Genomic DNA, 19,907 nt, shown 5'->3' with positions numbered 1-19,907 from the left:
GAAGATTCACAAATTGGATGGCTTTTTTAAATTGTGATTTTTTTTTTCTTGTCTTGTCTCTCCTCTTCTCTGCCAGATGATTGAAGTGTAAATAGGCCATCTTGGAGTGTTTATTTTTTATTTTTATGTGCTTACGGCAGGTGTCCTGTAGAGAGCTGAAGTTTATACATCCAATGGACGGTGCAATCTTAATCACACACCATTTGTTGACAAGTGTTAGAGGAAGATGTATGTTGAGTGATCGGTTCAGTCAGGCTGAAGAAGTAGAACTGCAGGAGGGTGCTGTAAATCCCTCTATGCTTGTTGATGAATGGGGGGCATTTTACGAGCCATGCGTCTGCCTGAAGGTTCTGTGTCAGAAAAGAACCTGATATTCTAAATATAAAATGCAGTAAATACAAAAAAGGTGAAGATATTAGCTTATAAATGCCATGGTCTTTTTAAAAAAAAAATAAGGATAAAATAAAACTGTGTTAAAAAAGTATTATTGTCTGGAATAAAGGTAAAATAATCATCATAGATGGTGTGAATAGTGGTTCACTACTTTGGTTAGAGATCTGCAAAGTCTGTTTCTGTAATCTGCAGACGCTAACTTCTGTTTTGGGTCTCATGCAGCTTCGTTAAAATTTGTTTTTAGTTTTAACTTAATTTGGATTTAATGTGAGACATCAATACAAAGAATATATAAAAATGTAATACAAAACTTAAAAGAATAGGTTTTAGTGAACACCTATGACATTTGTGATTGAAGATTTCTATCCATGTCTTTTTCTCCACTCTGTTACTATAAAAAATACCTGTTCTCCGTCTGTGTGAAGATGCTAGCAGTAACGTGATGGCTGTCATCAAATAACTCGCATGAAGAACATTTCACAAAATGTTTCACTTTTTCCCTACTTCCAGCTTTATCAGTTATTTTCTTTTTTAAGCAAATAACAGATTTTTGTCACTTCAGCTTTCCACTTTATCCTTACTGGCTTTTACTGTAGTTTGTTGAGTTCCATGTTCTTCTGCTTGTTAACGATCACCTCTTTGTGAGTGTGGCTCTGAAAGTCCCACAGGACCATAGTTCTTTTAATCCCACTTTTGTATTTTCCATCGTCTGCACATTTATTCCAGTAAAATGGCATCGGCTCCTGGACACTACAATTTATTTATTTTTTTTCTTCCCTCCAGGGGCTCTGTTTGTGGGCTCTAGTGTCCCTTATATGAAAGTAGGCTAACAGGAAAAGGGGGAGGAGAGGAGGGGAAACAAGTGGCAAATGTTGCTGGGTCCGGGAATCGAACCCGCGACGGCCGCGTCGAGGACTCAAAGCCTCCAAACGTGGGTTGCGCTATCCCCTATGCCACCACAGCACGCCCGGACACTACAATTTTGTGTTGATTGGCTCATTGAGGTACCGTAGTGCAGGATGTGCAATGAAGCAGTTACTCAAAACAATGGATGTCTGAAGTGATCTTTCTGAAATGAATAATAATTCAACTCAATCCATTTTTCACTTCGACTGGCAGAAACATTAATGAACAACTCTCTGACTGGTGGAAGATGTTTGCCTGTTTGATTTATCTGTTCTGGGGCATTTTCTCTGTATGTCATATCTATTTCTACAGATACACCATCACCATTCAATGATAGCAGTATCTATCAAACTCTGCCAGTGCCTGCTATGAACATTAGTGCTTCAGCATTATCAACCTATAGATGGATGCACCAGCCTGTGCATGCTATGTGTATTGGAGAGGCATTCCTTCACAAAATATGCCTGCCGCAACCTTACCATGAAAGCGCTGGTATCTCCCAGGCCCTGATCTTATTGATCCTGCGTCTTAAGTTTGCCTCAGGTGTGAAGGAAGATGGAGAAGAAGAGATTTCAAAATGTAAGCTGAAAGAACCACAGCTCAATATATGGAAAGTTGCCCAGATTACAGTGTTGATCAGGTAGAAAGAAATCTTTATCTGACCTTACTCAACTCAAGTATGAACATTACAGAATTTAATGAGCCAGCTTCTGACTTCAAACGATTGAAAAGTGTTACGAGTTACGCTTGGAGGACCACCATAAACGTATTAGGAAAGTCAGTCCTCATGCCTTCAGTAAAACATCAATATTTTCATCTTCTTACTGTATATGCTTGTAATGTGGTGCAAAAGTAAAACTAATCCAGCAATGTTTTTGTTAACATTTCAGGCAATCTAAGTTTGATACACAGAATACCATTTCTGCTGTATGTTTGGACAGTAAGTTTCAGTGTGTTGCACTGAAACAACTTCTTTTTCAATTTTTTTTTTTTCAAATTACAAACCCAAATATAAGTATATTTTATGATGATTTCATTTTGCAGACAAAATGAAAATTATACTGTCACATCAAAAAAACAAACAACTGCACAACCTTTTAGTTTTGCACCGAGACTATTTTATTTTTTGCTCTTTGCAAAGTAGTTTTATTATGTCTCAACTGTTTTCCAACCTCTACAGGTTTCTTACCAGTATTGAGCTCCCACACTGTCACCACATTCTCTGTGACTACCAAAGAAAACTGTTGTGCTGCCACAACCAAGAATAATGTTTAGTGTTAGTTTTCAACCAATGCACAGCATTTTGATTTAAGACAAAACGGCCAGATTGGGTCAGCCATGTTTTATGTGTCCCCTAAATGGCTTTTAGCAAACTGCAAATAGAACTTTTGGCTTTCTGTCAACAATTGCTTTATTTACGCCATTATACTTCGAGGTTTGTGGAGTGCACAGCTAATCAATATTAATATTGTTGACTAAAATGATCTTACAAATACTTTGTAAGTGCATTTAAATAAAACCCAATTTGGAATGACAATAACTAATAAACGTTTATGCCAATAAATGTAAATGTTTTGAAATATCAAGGCGGATGAAATGCAACCTGATCAAAATTGAGTTATATTCTTTGCATTTAGTTGATGGAATAAATTCTACTCTGTGTAAATTATAATTTTATCACCTAAATCTGCTTCACACAAACCCCTAACTTTATTCCCGACCTCTGTGCCATGTTCTTCATGAAGCTCTTTGCTCATTAATGTACTCCAAAACCCACCTGGGTCTTTCAGATAACAGCTGTGTTTATGACTTTGCACACAGTTTGAATCTGTTCATAAATTAGACAAATTCTGAAGGCTGTTGGTTGTTTTTGATTTTCTTTTAAGGGTATGAAGGCCAAAAACACTTTTCAGATTCTTATGTGTTAAATTTTTAAAAACAAATCTTTTTTCTCTTCCTTCTCACAGTTACTTCATGTAGAACAGGACAGCATAAACTTATAACAAGTTATTTCAGTGTGAGGAATATCAAAGCTATTTTTTAATGCTTCAGATATAGTTTCTTGTGGAACAGTCAGTTCTAACTTGAGAAATAGGCTGAGATTATTTGAATATAGCTGAATATCCGTAGATGTTGAGGCTACAGATCAGACGTTGGGAACCATTGTGTCTCCCCTCGCAACTGTATGACAATTACTCAGCTCTGCTTGGGGTTAAAATATGCAACCCACAGTTTTAGCAAAACGGCAGCAAACAAAGAAGAATCACTTGGACAGGGTCAGCTATCTCTCCAGCATTGCATCACAAAAAGTAACACCAGGTGGTGTTTTCACTTTCCTCTGGGATTTGGGGTATTTTCTGGGGCACGGTTTACTAATGAGCAGGGCACAGAGCTTTAGTAGAGCACATGAACACAGCTACATTCTTTATTTTGTTCCTCAGGGAATCTTTAGAATTGAGTTTACGTTGTTGGCGTGACATGAAGAGTCATAAATTTTGTCCTTTGGTCTTAATTGTAGCACTAACACAGCATACTTTCTAGCTATGAATTTTAGTGACACACCAAGTGTTAAGGACTACTGCAAAACCCCAGAGTAATATGTCAGCTATTCACAGTAAGAAAAACCACAAAAATGTCACACATGGGTTAGTGTGTTGGGCTAATTTCTAAATCTCAAATAACATGGGCAGAATGTGGGATTATCTGAAAAGCATTGAAACAAACAATTAATTTAAATTTAAAATGACATTTAAAATGAACATTTAAACGTTTAAAATGAAAATCTGTTGAACTCCAAAATTAAACTAAAAATACTTTGCACTGGTTTTGTCAACAAGATAATTATCCACAACAAATGACCAGATCAGTGCTGAAAAGCCCTTTTGGTCCCCTTAACACAAACCTTCTTTACTTCCTGGCTTTTTTTAAACATCTCTTCTTTTTCCAAAAGACTAGTATTACTTTAATCATAAGATTTAATGCTCAGGTGATTTTGACACAGTTGCTTTATGTTATTGAGATTTGACATTCTTCATGATAATTTAACATATTTAAACCTGAAAAACAAACACATTTTGGCACAAGCACAGCAACATTATACACCTGCTAGTTTATTGTTTTATTTAACCATTATATTGCCAGGAAGTCCCTTCAGATAAAATCTATATTTTGATGAAGACCATGTCCAAAGGCACACAGGTGTACAGTACACATATTAATAGTTAAAAAACAAAATACAAACAAGCAAACACATCTTGGGATTAACACTGCTTCAAAAAAACTAAAGATGGAAAACAAAAAATTAAATTTAGTAATCTCCTTTTTGATGTTCAGTGGGGCATTACAGGTTTGTTTCACCACAGAACCTGGAAGGATTAGCTGCTAATTGTACAACTACAAACAATCATAATGCCGCAAGTTGTCTTCCAGGCACATAGAAATATGAATGGTAGATGTGTGTGAGGCCTAAGCAGCTGAACATTTTCTTTGGTATAAGTGACTGGACATGGGTTTCTATTCCTTTTTGTGGGTTTTGTCATATAGAATTTGGGATTCAGTCATCCACTGAAGCATGATTAAAACATCCTCGAATGCTGCAGATATGTTGATAAACATACTGGTTGTAAGGCTCAACCTAATGGTCCAAGTCTAGAAAGATGCATCCTGGTGGAGCTGTCTGTGGTTGTAGCACTAAAGCAAGATAGCCAGTGAAAAAGCAGGAAAAACTGATCAGACTAAGGAAGGAGTAGGATTACAATTTATTTTACAATAAGGGAGGTTTTCAATATTTGCTGCTAATCAGGGATGTTTGAATGGCTGTGGAGGTTCTGGAAACCACCAGGCTGCCGTAATGCGGTGTGAAGGGAGAATTAGCAACAGTTGCTCCTCAAAGTTTAAAGCTGAAGTATTTTCTCACGAAGATTATCTTAACACTTTTTGCAATACTCCAGGATAGTAAATGACTCTTTTGAGGAGGTCACAGCTCATACTCAGTTGATTGGTTACTTGAAATGATGAATAGAACATTTTAATGTGTCATTTGTTCCTTAGACATACTAGTCCATTTTTATATTTTCTGTATTTAGTCAGGACAATTTCTTCATAATGCCATGAGAAGTTTTTTAAAAATTAAAGTAGTATTTTTTTATATATAATTGCACATTACATTGCACAAACATAATGTTAACAAAATGTCTTACACTTGGTCTTGCCATGAATAATATAATTAAAAAAAACCTGTCCAGACAGATGGGTTAAAAAAACATAAAAAGATTATTTAGACTAATGAATTGCTTCTTAATGTAATAACATCATTAGGAAATGAAAATGATGTGCCAATTTGTTTCAGCACATTAGACTTGTATTACATTTCCCTCACATTCATAGACATTTTAATACATATTGATTGCTTATGACATTAGGCTCCATTACTATATTAGTACTATCAGTGGTTTCCAGGAGAACGACAAGAAACAGATTCAGTGTTCAGCACTCCTCTTTCTGTTTTTCTTAATGTTAACCTACATGAGATCAGCTGGAAGTTGAAAACTGCTGCTCCTCACCGGAAGACATTATTAAAGATCTAAGTCTCTTTGTAATTTGTCAATCGTGTAGCAAGGACGTCCCTATGGTTGCTCAGCAGGAACATGTAGGTGGGTGGTTTCGTTTGACATGTTCATAATTTCTGCCTTTACTTCTGCATGAGATGAAACAAAGTATGCAAAAAATAAATAAAAATAAAGCCCTTTATTAGAAGTAAAAAAATTCTAGTTTTTATAGATCCTGCTTTTTTTTTAGTATGTTGACAACTTATTGGAAACATGTACTCATTTAATTGCAAATGTTCACTTTAAAATGACTTAGATCTTGTCTGTCTTGATTGTATTTAAAACTTTATTGTCTTACATATTATTTGATTTCAATCTCCATCTAAAATGAAAAGAAACTATATTTATTACATTATTTTAAACAATCTGGCCCACTTGGTAAACATTGTTTTAAAAGCAGATGGCAGATGTACAGCGCTTGCAGACTGTTTCCTCCATCACATTATCCTCACCTCCAAAAGCATCACAATGAGCAGATAAGAAAACAAAAAGATATTTATTTATCCAGCAGATAGCTTTTAATGTTATTTTTTTTAACTGTAGTAAAAGATATACTGCAGCTTTGACATATTAACTGTGCAAAAAACCCCAACCTTTTAATATATGTTGTTTACTGCAGTAGCACATTGTTTTGTTCTACCACGGTAATCTATGGCCGTTTCTTTTACCTTTTTCCTCCTTATCATGGTCAGATAAACTTGAATTCTCCCACAGCCTTGTTTTTCTTTCTTTTTTCACTTTTAGGTTTAGAAAGCTGAGTCAAGATATGGGCAGATTTAGGCTTGCACCTTTTTTCTAGTCTTTCCTGACTTGTGGAAATCAGTACGTATCTACTTTAAGGGCTTACATACCTCTCTGGTCCATGTACGTGAGCCTCTTGGACCTTGCGGATAAGCACACACTCATATTTGTACTATTTTCAGCTCAGGAGAACAACCCCTCTCCACTCAGAGATTTACAGTTCTGACTACAGACTTTCAGGGGGAACAAATACTCTGTTTTATACTCTGACCAACAGAGGAGAAGAGAACCAAATAAAAAGGAAAACAGTATATATTTTTAGCCAAATATTAATGTTGTGTCCTTGTTGTCCCTGAGAGATGAACGGTCCAGAATGGTGAATCAATCAATTTCTCATGTCTGTGATTCTTCAAAATTAGATTTGCTTGTTGTTGCTTTCCCCTTTTGCTAATTTTCTGGCTCCTAATTTTCTTTATCTGCTTTGTATTTGGTGATCCCTCTCTGAGTGGGACTATTGCTGACCCTGACCCCACGCTCAGGCAACGTGGCTACAAAAATCTGGGTTGCAGACAATTTTCTGCAGAGACCTCATATAGTGAATACTCTTTTGCCAACTCCACTTTGATGAGTGGCTAAGAGACGTGTCTGTATCAAATCACATTTTCACTTTACGGAACGGTTTAAAAATGTAAATTTACCTTAACATTCAATAAATGCAACAAAAATAGAAAAGAGTGATGTACCAATGGTTATTTAAAATATACAGTACATATGTGGGATTTTGCACTGCTGCATACATTTATTCAAACTAAAATGCTTAGGTTATGCTACTGCAATGCTGGGGTTCCAGTAATTTTTAACAGCAATATAGCTTATGTGAGAATTATCGTGAGAGTCATTTCAGTATTGTAGGCAAACAGAAATCATTACAGCTTCCTCTGGAAGTTTACATTTACACATCAAATTCAAATACTGAGATCCAGCATTATACAGAATTAATTTAAATTTTTTTAACTTGAGTGCACTAATTGTTTTAAATATTCTAAGTTACAAACATTTAAAACATGAAATCTACTTTGTTCCAGAGAGTTTGGTCTGGTAAGAAAACTTGCTGTCAAAGCCTGGTTAATACCAAGATTCATAGTTAAATGTGGTGAACTTCAGAAATCAAATAGATCAGAATACCCCGTACTGTAAAAGACAAGTTAATTTTCTGTTCCTCTTTTTAATCAACACATCTAAGCTGCTTTTCTTTAGATATCCGTAGTTTCAGCACAGCTGGATTTGTTTTTTAGCCAAGTTTCCAGTATGCCTCATTAAGCTCTGGCAGGCTTCAAATTCACCTAAACTCACAAGGAGGCTTTTTTGGTTGAGAGGATGCAGGTGCTGTGATGACACTTGATTTAAAAAGGTTCCAATAAATTAACTCTCAGATACAGAATATTTAAAAAACTATTTTCAACACTCCCATCAAGTTGTACATCAGCAGGCCTTTTCAAATAACCTTTTCAGGAGTTGAGTAGCTCGCTGTGCAGTCAATTCAAGTAACTCACACATACTGAATTAAAGTTTAGTAAAATTACTTTGCTTTTTTTGTATCTTGTTGTTCAAACTGGATGTTTGATGGATATGCTTGCTGCCAAACAAGAAAGAGAGTGGCTTACAGTCTGATGTCAGAGTGGGAAGTGGAAGGAAACAAAGTTTTAAGAGGACTGCAAGAAAATCAAGAACATGGTTTGCACTTTTATTTCATAATTTAACTAATGCTTTCTTTCCCTGGTGGTCAAAGGTGTCTTTTTGTAAAATCCCCTGGCATGTCTAAGATCTTACCAGAAGAGGTTGCTAAGACGTTTTGCCTGTTTCTCCAAAGTCTTTCAGGATGATTTCCAAAGGCAAAGAAAACACTTCAGTTCATTAATTCAGAACTTGTAGTCTTAACACAAAAATATAATGGTGTGTAATTATCCCAATCAGGTTCATTGTTGCTAGGCTGCCAGAGAAGCCTATTTTGTGTGTTTGCTGCAGCATGTGTTAGTGTTGGTGTTAATGAATGTAGCCACCGTTGGCCCCCAGCAACTGGTAAATTGCAAATCAGCTGCTCTGAGTCACAGCTCTGCTCCAAGTTAATAGAGTGTATTCAGAGACAGGTTGTTGCTGTTTGTGTTCAGTCCCCTCAGTGTTATTGACATGAAAATAAACAGGCAGCAAACAGCAGTTTGGGTACCGAGCAAACACAAGAAGCGATTTAATTAAAGCTGTAGCCTCTTCACATCTGTTTGAACACGTTCACTTGAACAAACAGTTAAAAAAAAAAAACTGAAAATAATCTATTTTAACATTAACCCAATGAACTGCCTTTAACAAAAGCAATTATTTGTTGACATTTATTTTGAAGCCTCAAATTTTTTCTTACATAATTCTTTTATTGTGTAAAACTGTGTTTATGTAGTTGTAGTTCATCATTTTTATTTTGAATTTATGTATTCTTACTTTTTAAAAAATTTTTTTTAAATTGATGCCTAATTCCATATTCCAGAGCCGATGTATGTATGGATGGATGGATGGAAGCTCTTGCCCTGTTTGAACCTAACATTGACATACGTCTTGAGTAATTTAATCTTTTCACTCGCATCCTATGCAAGTCATAACCTTTATTAAAATAAATGTAAGTCCACAAGTCCACTTACTGATGCCACTGATGCTGTACTTTGAGGAACACAACTGACAGTATAATGCTAATTAAATAAATGTTGTTAACCGTCAGACTCTAAAATCTAGCAGAACTTTGCCAAAGATCTTATTAGGAAGATGACAATGATAAGCAACTGCATCTAAATGCATGTGTTCATACATTTATACCTTTACATGAAGCTGCTGACCTTTGATTGGATCATTGTGATGTAGATTGGAAACTATTCCTACTCTACTTTGGGAGTGAAATTTAAATACAGCTATTATTGTAACTAGAATTCAATATAATGATCTGCTCTGCAGTACTTGTGAACATAATGCCCTCCATAAATCTAATTTGGATTCACCACATTTGTCTCACCTTTTCTAATTCTGCAGAGGTTTTGCGGCAGTGCTGAAACAGAAAGGTCTACGCTCTATCACATGCTTCCCATGTTAAGTCAATATTACACAGAAACCCTACAGAAAAAGAAAAAAGTCCATGTCCCAACTCTTGTGACAAGGTTAATGTTAACTAATCAGTAAGGCTAAAAGTTCAGCCTAAACTACATTTGGACCTTGGGAACCAGTTGCTGTAATGGCCAATTAGAGGTGACACAGTGTGGAGGTGTCAGGCATATGGAAAAGATCAGAGTCACGTCAGTGGGTGGGTCACGGATTTACCAGGAGAGGTGGACTTGGGCATATTGTAGAATGTAAAAGAATAAGTTTTTCAGGATTTTTTTTCTGTCAGCATCTGTTCCTCTTGTCACAATGGAGTGACATCTTGGACTGACTATTAGATAAGCCCTAACAGTGCATGCTTGTCATTTTAAAATAACATCATTTAAGGATAATGATGCTCTTGACTTGTTATCAGATACAATTTTATTGCAGAAGAGAGGTAAATGCCATAATCAGTTAATTCATTGAATGTATGATTTTAAAATTGTAACTTAATTTCATTGTTAAATCATAGTAATACCTTTGAAAGAATCTTAAAATTAAACCATAGTTCTGAAATTGATAAAAGCACTACTGATGGTACTCTGACATCTTTCTTCTTTTTGTCTGTTTCAATAATAATGCACTAAAAGTTTAATGTAAGCTTAGCTAATTTGCTTCAGCTGGACAAAGCTTAACTCAGCAAGTGCATTTACCATCCACAGGCTGGATTTGATGAGCTAGAAATTGTAGGTGAATAGTTGTCACCTTTTTTTTATTTTGCAGGTAGGTTTTAGATTCAAGGTAGACATATTGGATTTAGAAGCCGAAAAATTTACAATTTAAGAACAACTTTGACTTTATCTAAAAACATATTTGAGATTTTCAAAGATTTTTTTCTTTTTATAGCAAAGAAAGTCTGTCATTTTGGATTACTTGTTTTTCAAATGTCTACCAATGTGTTAGTACTTAACAATTATAATGGACCTAATAGTCCAAATCAGTTAAATAAAAAATACCATTGTATTTTACTAAAATTATCTTAAATTGTTTAAAATTATGTTTTTCATGTTTTTGAACAAGAACAGTCAACAAAATCACACGATTTCCTGTAGATATTACTACTGGTTGGAAGTGAACATACAAAGCCCAGTATCTCCATGGAGAATCTGTGCTTTTAAATTCAGTTATTTTTTTCTTCTCTTTTTTTCTTACTTAGTAGAAAAAAAAGCATAGGCACATTTCCATTTCTTCATTATTAGATCAAATTAAGAGTCATCAGCGTTGATTTCTGTTGAGTTCTACATGTCAAAAGCTGAAATGCCAACTTCTCTGTGCTTTCCACCGACTCCTCATTTTCTCTCTCCTGTTCTATTGCCTTTCCTTATCTCATCTCTATTCTTGGTCTCCATTTCCCTCTAATTTCTCTCTGTCTGTCTTCTCTCTCCTCGGTTGTTTTGTTCTGTTATTTCTGCTGCTTCCTTATCTACCCACCACAATTTTTACCCATTATCCATTTGTTCTCTCAGTTGTCCATGTTCTTTGATTTTCTCCTCTTTTTTTCTCTTTTCACTTCTCTTCATTATTTCACATGCCCTCTTTCCAATTTTGACCACCTCCACCCCTATTTTTCCTGTAAAAAATTGTTCTTTATATTTTTTTACTTTCATCTTACCTCCTTTTCCTTTTACTCTTTTAGGCTTCAATCTCAGTCCACCTTTATATCATTCGTCTTTATCTCCATAATTTTTATTGTTTAATTTTCTGTGTTCTTCCTCCCCTTCTTTCCTTTCTCATCTCCTTGTTGCCATCTGCTCAGGGCTTCTCTGCCCTTTTAATTATGGCCTGATTTCCCAGAGCTCTGGCCATACTGTCCTCTCTCCTCCTCCTTCCCTCGTTATCACTGGTGGCCTTGGTGGAGGCGTTCATCTCAATGAGGGAAGAGGCTGCGGAGGCACTCAGAAATCAATGGCTGTGTCCCCACTGAGCTGAATGTTTACCACGACTCCTCTTCCTCACCCCAGGACATGGCTGTGAGGTCGAAGAGGGGCAGGAGTTTATTTATTTTAGTAAATTCCCTCGCAGAATTCCAGGTAGCCTGTCAGTGGAAATAGCTATGAGGCTGAACAGGCAGGCTGCTGCTTTTCAGACACCTCAGAGCTGTGTTCATTCTGCTGTTTGCTGCCAGTAGTGAGCAGACTGCCACATCACTTCTGAACTTTGCTGAATTTTCCCTGAACCTTTTTAGGTTGGAGAAAAATACAGATTGTCTGTTTCAAAAATGTAATTTAAAATCAGACAACTCCTGTGGACTTCTGTTCTGTCAGATAGACTGTTGACATGACATTCGATAATTTTTTTAAATTAATAGCAGGTGTCATAATAAAAGTTAATTCATAAATGATCATTTGAATCTGTTTCACGCGTAGCTTTGCTTTTAACATATCCATTTCTTGAGGTTATAATTTAAAAAAAAATTGTCTCTCGACTAACAAAAACACTTTTTTTTTCAAATCTGAAACATTGGATTGCCTTTCATAATAGAAGATACACACAAACTGTCTTTGCTTGTTGTTATAAGCCATGTTCGGGAAAGTATGGACCTGTTCAGAAAAGTGGAATAAACTTGAAAAATGTATTTATTTCAGTAATTTGATTTAATAAATAAAGCAGACTATGTATTGATTATTACACAAAGACTGGTGTCTTAAATCCTTTATTTCTTGTATTTGTCAGAATTTTTCTGTCAGAAATCTGACAGAAAAATCTTAAACGCTGTTCTTAAAGGCTACATTTAAGATCAGAATATAACATGAGTTTTTATTACAGAAAGTGGAGTTTTCACCTGCCTGAAGGTTATTTTAATCTGACAAATGAACCTCGTGATCTTAATTACTGAACATGATTGTATATGATAACGCTTTCTAAAAGTCTTCACACCAAGGAAATGCTAAATAGACAACGGATTTAAGACAGTGCATACATCCAAATCAACTAACGAGTAATTTTACAGGTTGATACTGAAGTTGTTCCGTGGACACGTTTAGAGTCTAAAACTAAATGTGTCATAAATCTGTGGGGTCCCTTATAAAGGGCTGTGGAAAAACAAATTTATTTGCAATCTGATAGATCTAGAGAACATTTGCAATGTCGAGTTGGCAAATATTACCAAGTCAAAATGTTAAAAGCTGATATTAAATCAAAAAATACTTCAACAGAGTATTAGTTTAAGGGTTTTTCTACTTATGAAACATATGTGTAGAATTGAAGACGATTACATTATTTGGAAAAAGCTGTAAAATTATCTATCATGTACAGTTAAACTGCTAGTTCTTGTAAACGTTCCTCTGCAAAATTGGTTTTTAAACAGGCAATCTTGCTGTTTTCACACATATTCATACACCAGATATATGGGCTACAAGTGGAATGACAATGAAGTAACTATTTGCTCATCAGTCTAAGATAAGTGTAGGCATTCAATTTTAACCTGATCACTTTTTAATGCTGTGCATTAAATAGAAATTAATGTGTTCATATCTCTGTATTATAATGATTTGCCAGAGAAAAATAGAAATGTATTTTATTTTTCTGTTTTGTCTGCCTATTTTTGCCTATTACAACTTTAAAAAATCACCCTTTGTTTGGTTAAGAAGCACTCCACACCTTGACCTATCCTCTCTGATTGGTCAGAGTTTGATGCAGTCGCTTCTTGTTCTTTGGAGGGTGTGCCAAACTAGCCACCAGGCAGGCATTATGCAAATATATTTCATAGTCCTGTTGTTGAGTCCTGGAAGAAATGCCTGCACTATAAATGAGGCTTTTCAGGCAGTTTAGGAGCAGCAAGGGATACTAAATGTGTAGCTAACTGTCATTTTCTTTCAGTCTCCAGCTGCAGAGACATACCTTTTTATTCATCAGGCACAATAAGGTCAAAAATGATGTCTTGACTGACAACTTAGAGTTCTGAGTTTGGTTGCACCATTTTTCTGTTTACTTATTTATTGTTTATACTATTTTTGCCTTAGAAACATAGCTAGAAAATGTTTTTTTTTGTCCTGCAAAAACATCTACAAAGATGTGCCACAAACCCGAGTCTAGTCCAGACATGCCAATCAAATCAAGAGGATCAAGAGTAAAGTTTTTGAAGAGCCAGCATACAAATGTATGAAGCCATATGATAAGGAAAGCACCACAAACATCAATACCTACGTATTTTCTGTCATATTAACTAAATTATATTTTACAAATGAAAGTCAGAGTTTATATAAACAAGCCTCCTTGTTATAGTCTTTTTGCAAATTGTGTCAAATGAATAAGAACCCATATTTAAGCTAAACAGTGACATAATAAAATAATTAGCATTTTAACAATATTTAATAGATGGATTAATCATTTTATGTTAGTCGAAGGCATTTTGCAAAGGAATAAAGAAATTGCTAATTAGGATTGGCATATTCTGCCGCTCTGTGACATATTGGAGAATAAGCCCTGGCATTTCATAATTTCTAAAGGGATTTAGCAGCTGGATGCTCAACTTCAAGCGGGGAAAACCTTCAAATTCTGGTAAAATTATATATATATTTTTTGATTTTTACATTAATGAGCATTACATTTCCCCACAGCTGTGCACCAGGAAACACCATGTGCCTTTTGGCGTTCATTTAGCTGCAGTAAGCCTCAAAGTGCAGGTGTACGGATACAACGAGTGATTTGCCCAGAAGCAGGTGGCGGGGTGACTGAGAGGAAAGGGGATGTGTGGAGACACAGATGGAAGGATGGAGAAGGGTTGAAGGAAGTAGAGGGGCATGGTTATTTTTACCTCTGTGAATCACATATTGGGTATTGCTGGTTAATATATTGGTGGCTGGTGGCACTCAACCAGCCGAGGTATGACGGAGCAAGGGTGGGGGAAAAAGAGCAGTGGCAGGCAATAGATCAAACATGCTGTGATGAGCAGCAATGCTGGGAAAGCTACATCTTCACACATCCCCTCCTTCCTCTACAAGTCTTTCCCGGAGGTCATTCTGGGCCTGGGAAATAACAACCACAGCAAGCGGCACATCCTCGTTCTAATTGTCTGCCGCTGCACTCCATTGGCCAAGAAAAACGCAACTTAATCAGCTTGTCCAACTCACAGGATCCCCATAGAGCTGCAGTGTTGGCTAAAGACAAAGCTGCAGGAGCTTTTTAATGACTTTTTGAGTTTCAGAAATCTTCTTGTTTGTGTTAAATAATCTCAACATTAGCCAAAAATGTCAGCGCCCAAAACCTTTTAAAGTTAAATAAGAATCAAAGCTGATTAACTGCCTAAGAATGAGATCATTCACACACAGGGCAAAAAAGAGAGATAGGACTAGTCAAATCGCTTAAATGTATCTGCTGGAAAGTTGAAGAGGCATGAAGGCTTAGGAAGAAAACACATTGTATACTGTATGCTTAACTTTTAAATCCAGGCCTTATGCTTAATATTGAATATCTTGAAGTTTTGTGCCTATTCAGTGCTAAAAGTTTCTATTGACACAGATTGATGATTCTGTATTTGTCTTTGCTTTCAAACATGATTACATTTTTGGAGGAGATTTGTGGGGCTTTGGGATTTCTTTTCATTAACATCTCAATTTACATCCAGAAAAGTAGATGGAAATCAAATTTTTAGGTAAAAGCCACAAGTTTATAGTGGTAACATTTTAAAACGGGCTGAAAACATCCTGTAAATGCAGAGCAGCCTAACATTGTATATATTTTTGGCATACGGTGACTAGTTAAATGGTTTGGATTAAATTACTTTACTGTTCCAGGTTTCAGAACTTCCTGATGCAGATCATCAGCCCACAGTCTGTAAAGTGTCTTTCAATAAAACCACAACTGTGTCACTTTAAGATTTAAGGTATTTTTTATTTTTTTCTAAAAAAAAAAACAAAAAACATTTAAACCATAACACAACTGAAAAGTGGGTGATAAAAGTTTTATATTTTGGGAATGGCTAATTATTCATTAGTATTTGGTAAAATCCTGGCCTTTGCTCCTTTTTGATTTATTTTGTATGTTAGATGCTATGAGCTACTTTAGTGGAAGATATTCACATAGACCAATTTGGAAAAATGTCCAGGCTGCTCAAAAACTCTTCAGTAGTTACAACCATAAACTTCAGTGTATGTTTTAGTGGCATGGAGAAAGAAAGGAAAGTTTGGCATTTAGTCCCCTTTAACCTGATTTCCCTAAATAAAAATCAATCCAAAGAATTGCTGTCAGACTATGCTTTGAAAGCTCTGTAATGTATACATCTAGTACTTGAAAATGATGAAATACATTGCGGTAGCAAAGAAGTAGAAAGTAGTAATAAAATGGAGGAAGTCTGGGAGTGAAATAAATTGAAGAACAAAAGTAAGTGAATCAATACCAGCAGTATTTCCACTCTTAGCCCAAACATTGTACTCTTCAGACACACACCCCTCTCTCCACTCCTTTCAGCTTTTGACACACTGAATGTTTTGTGCTTAAAAGTAAGCACTGTCATATAATGCTTCAGGCAACAGTTCCGATTTGCACAGCTGGTGAGTTACTTTCTGTGGTTAAAGGATAACAGGCAGTATGGAGCTACACAGCAGTTTACTGGGTTTTAGAAAACCCAGTAAATGTTTGGTAAAGGGGCACATCAGGCATTAAAATTTGAATGGTTGGGACAGAACATGTGTTAATGCAGACTAGTTTTGTGTTTCCTCTTGACTTGTACATTTCATGCTTTAAAATAAAAGCTATCTACAGCAGAAAACCCTTTCTCCAAGGGCTTGCAACCACATTGTGCTATCATTGAACATTGATGTAATGATTTTAAAGATTTTATATATAATTTTTGATAGAATAATTGAATTAAAGAATGTCTTTATTATGAACAAGTGCATTAAAATTGACCTCTTCTAAACAGTGGGCACAAAAAGAATTGTAAAAAAATATGTTTGAATCCTTAAATTGGGGTTTTTCAATAACAGAAGCAAAGATATTTTATTGTAAACCCATCCTGACTTGACTTCTTTAAGTACTGTTTTGAGTTTTTGTTTTACAAAAATATGCACTATGAATACTATGTCCAGGTTGATGTGTTTAAAAATATTTTATACTCATGCTGACTACTGTAAACCTATACTGCTATTAATTCACCAGACCATGACAAAACTGAAACATATCTGTGTAAACGAGTCATTTTAATACATATTGTGTTCCAATACTGCAATAAGACAAAGAATCTTAAATATGATTTATCTTGAATTAATATTAGAATGTGGCCATTGCAAACCCGAACACTTTATATCTGGCTTCCAATAATAAGTATCTGAGTAAAAGACGGACCTTAATCATATGACTGAACCTTTAACTCTGCCACACATATCCACACACATACAGAAGTAACTGGAATGAATTGTGTGTGTGAGAGCGTGGGCTATGAGAGGCAAGATGTTGACATACAATCAATGTTGTGTGATTGGCTGGTGACCCATTGGCAGCTGGCGGTGCAGGCTTGTTGTCATGATGACCAGACTTATGAAGGATGCTCACCAGGGAGAAAATTGACCTAAAGAAGGAGATCCTTTTTATTTATGTGGATTTATACCCTCACTTGTATTTTTGAGAGCAAATCTTAACTATTTGAATTAGGATACCATGCAGGGAGGACATTTTGTAACTGTCGAGCAGGCTTTTAAGGGAGTTCATTCTTCTTTCTTTTATAAAAAAAAAAATGCACATTTTAAAATGCAGTACAAAAGCTCCAAATGTGTCAATTTGACTAAGACTTCACTGGTCTCTAGTGTTTCACCAGTTTCTGTTCTCAATGTTACAGACAAGGACTTGAGGTTTTTCTTTGTGTCCAGAAACAAAGTAGAAGTTCAGTTGTGTACTAAAATTCAGTGGCATAATTTATGGTGTTCATACTTCTGGTATTTTTAACAAAGGGCGCCTTGTAATGTTAACTACATCAGGATACTGTGACAACTTTACCATGTGTGGCTATAGGATTATATCATCATTTATATAATACTATAGCCACAGATGGCTATAGAATAGGATTACTATTACTTAGAAAAAGGTCTTAGCAATAGATCTTCTTCTGGTCTATAATCTTAAGTAAGATTACAGATATTTTGAACCACAATGCCACTAGGCACCAAATCCATTCTTTTTATTTTTCTTTGACAATTCAAATAATCGTATCACTTATTTTTAGTGTAATCATTAAAGCTATAACACCACATATGAAGTGTAGTCACCTACGCTGCGGCAAAAATAGGTACATGTAAATTATTTCAGTGTGCCAGTGTGAATCACATCAAGAATCTGTGTTCCACTGCTCTGGATTAAACTTTATACCTCAGCTTATTCTCACCAGCTTCCCTCAGTTGGGGAGGATTTGATTCATGCTGATAGCATCGTGTGCTGAGCAAATGCAAATAAATGCAAATGCAGGTGTCTGCCGGGCAGAGCATCCAGTATTGTTTGTTCAGAAAAACACAGAAGTCCAACTCATCCCCTCCCTCTTTCCCAGAAACCAATGAAGCAGACTCAAAGAGTGTTAGTTTATCATTTGAAGCGGAAGCACTGCCGAAGTGATGATACTGTATGTTGTACTCATATGGAAGGTGTACATGCTGATAGGGAGCTAATGTGGCTTCTGGAGGATGTAGGATGGAGCAAGCTCTAAATGTCTCTCCTGCTCTGGGTGAAAGCCAACAAACAGCACAAACCTGCTGTTGCTTCTGCACACTGTTGTTCTGTGCAGCAACAAACCCTGACAAAGATGGAAGTGCAGTACCCTCATTTGTGCCATATTTCCAATGGTTTTTTTGTGTCTGTTTATAAAGAAGTATTATAGAAGAACTGAGTGTCGTAAGTAGCAAGCTGCAGCTCTAAACAAATTTTGTAGTTTTAAGGCCAAAAGGTATCTCACAAAGCTAACTTTTATTGGTCATTTATCTAATTGAAAAGGAAATCAAAACATAAAACACTGGCTTAAGATTTAGCTCTTGGCATATATTGGTATATATAAACCTTGACTGGCAATGCAACTTTTCATCTGGACAGTATTTACATATTTTCCATGATGTAAAGCACTTTGTACTGCCTTGTTGCTGAATGTGCTATGTAAATAAACTTGATTGATTGATTTTCAATTTTGTTTTTGAGAAATTCACTAATTTCAGCTTATGATTAATATTACATGCTAAGAATATAAGTGCAACATTAGCAACTTAAAACTGCTAACATTACATTTTTTTTCTATTTCTATTCTCAAATACCAAGCTCATCATTTAAAATGAAATACTATTGCTAGCTATTTATCAAAGACATCTTAATGTAATTCTGTTGTTTATTTATCTCATGTGGAAGAATCTTAAAAATAAAACAACAGTTGCTTTGTTTCTGCTTCATCATTAGAACTGAGAATTTCCAAACAGTTTGCAAGAGCTGATTAAAAAAACATGCAGGATTTCTTTCTATTTTTCTTTTATGTGGTTCTGAATGTCTCTATATTTTCTTTCCTTCTGGGTGCTTTCAGAATCAAAGCTTTACACGCAGCCTTCGTCACAGTTGCATCAGTTGCTGCATTAGTAATAAAAAGATGGTCTTGTCATTGAATTTCTGTGTCCAGTTTGGTTTGAGCAACTTTAACTCGAGTGCTTGTTTCTTCGGAAGAACCATGGCTATACTTTACAGACAACCTCGGGGATGGGTTATAGTTTTTTTTTTTTTTTCAGGGGTGGTCAATTCTTTGAAGTGCTCCATATTGGCATATCATAAATAAACATAAGGCTGCATGTTTGAAGAGCAGAAAGACTCCTCTGTGTGTGTGTATGCGTGAGTGAGAGCATGCTAGGGAATATGATGAGTTTATAAGTATGTATATCAAACAGTATGTGTGACAGGGAATGTTTCATCTTCATTTAAAAGAGTGTGCACTATCTCAACTCTTTGATCTCAATTTATTTAATTAAATTATAAACAGCACCAAATTGATTAGATATAGTTGAGTCTCATGGTAAGCTCAGGGCATCTCTTTATCCCAGAACTAATTGTATATTGCCTCTCTGGCAAAGACAACTACCATTGAAGCAAAAAGTGAGAAGGTAACTGAAGAAATGACACAGAGGAGTT

The 19,907-nt window shown here is 35.6% G+C and overlaps 1 protein-coding gene across 1 annotated transcript in view; it reads left to right on the top strand.

Moving 5' to 3' along the window:
* Positions 1–19,907, top strand: part of LOC102233769 (glutamate receptor ionotropic, kainate 5-like) — a 196,563-nt gene that overhangs the window by 26,389 nt on the left and 150,267 nt on the right. The gene's annotated exons all lie outside the window — the stretch shown is intronic.

This window comes from Xiphophorus maculatus, chromosome 13 (genome assembly GCF_002775205.1).
Source record: "Xiphophorus maculatus strain JP 163 A chromosome 13, X_maculatus-5.0-male, whole genome shotgun sequence".
NCBI classification, from domain to species: domain Eukaryota; kingdom Metazoa; phylum Chordata; class Actinopteri; order Cyprinodontiformes; family Poeciliidae; genus Xiphophorus; species Xiphophorus maculatus.
The sequence above is the reverse complement of the archived record's forward strand: the minus strand, read 5'-3'. Positions and strand labels throughout refer to the sequence as shown.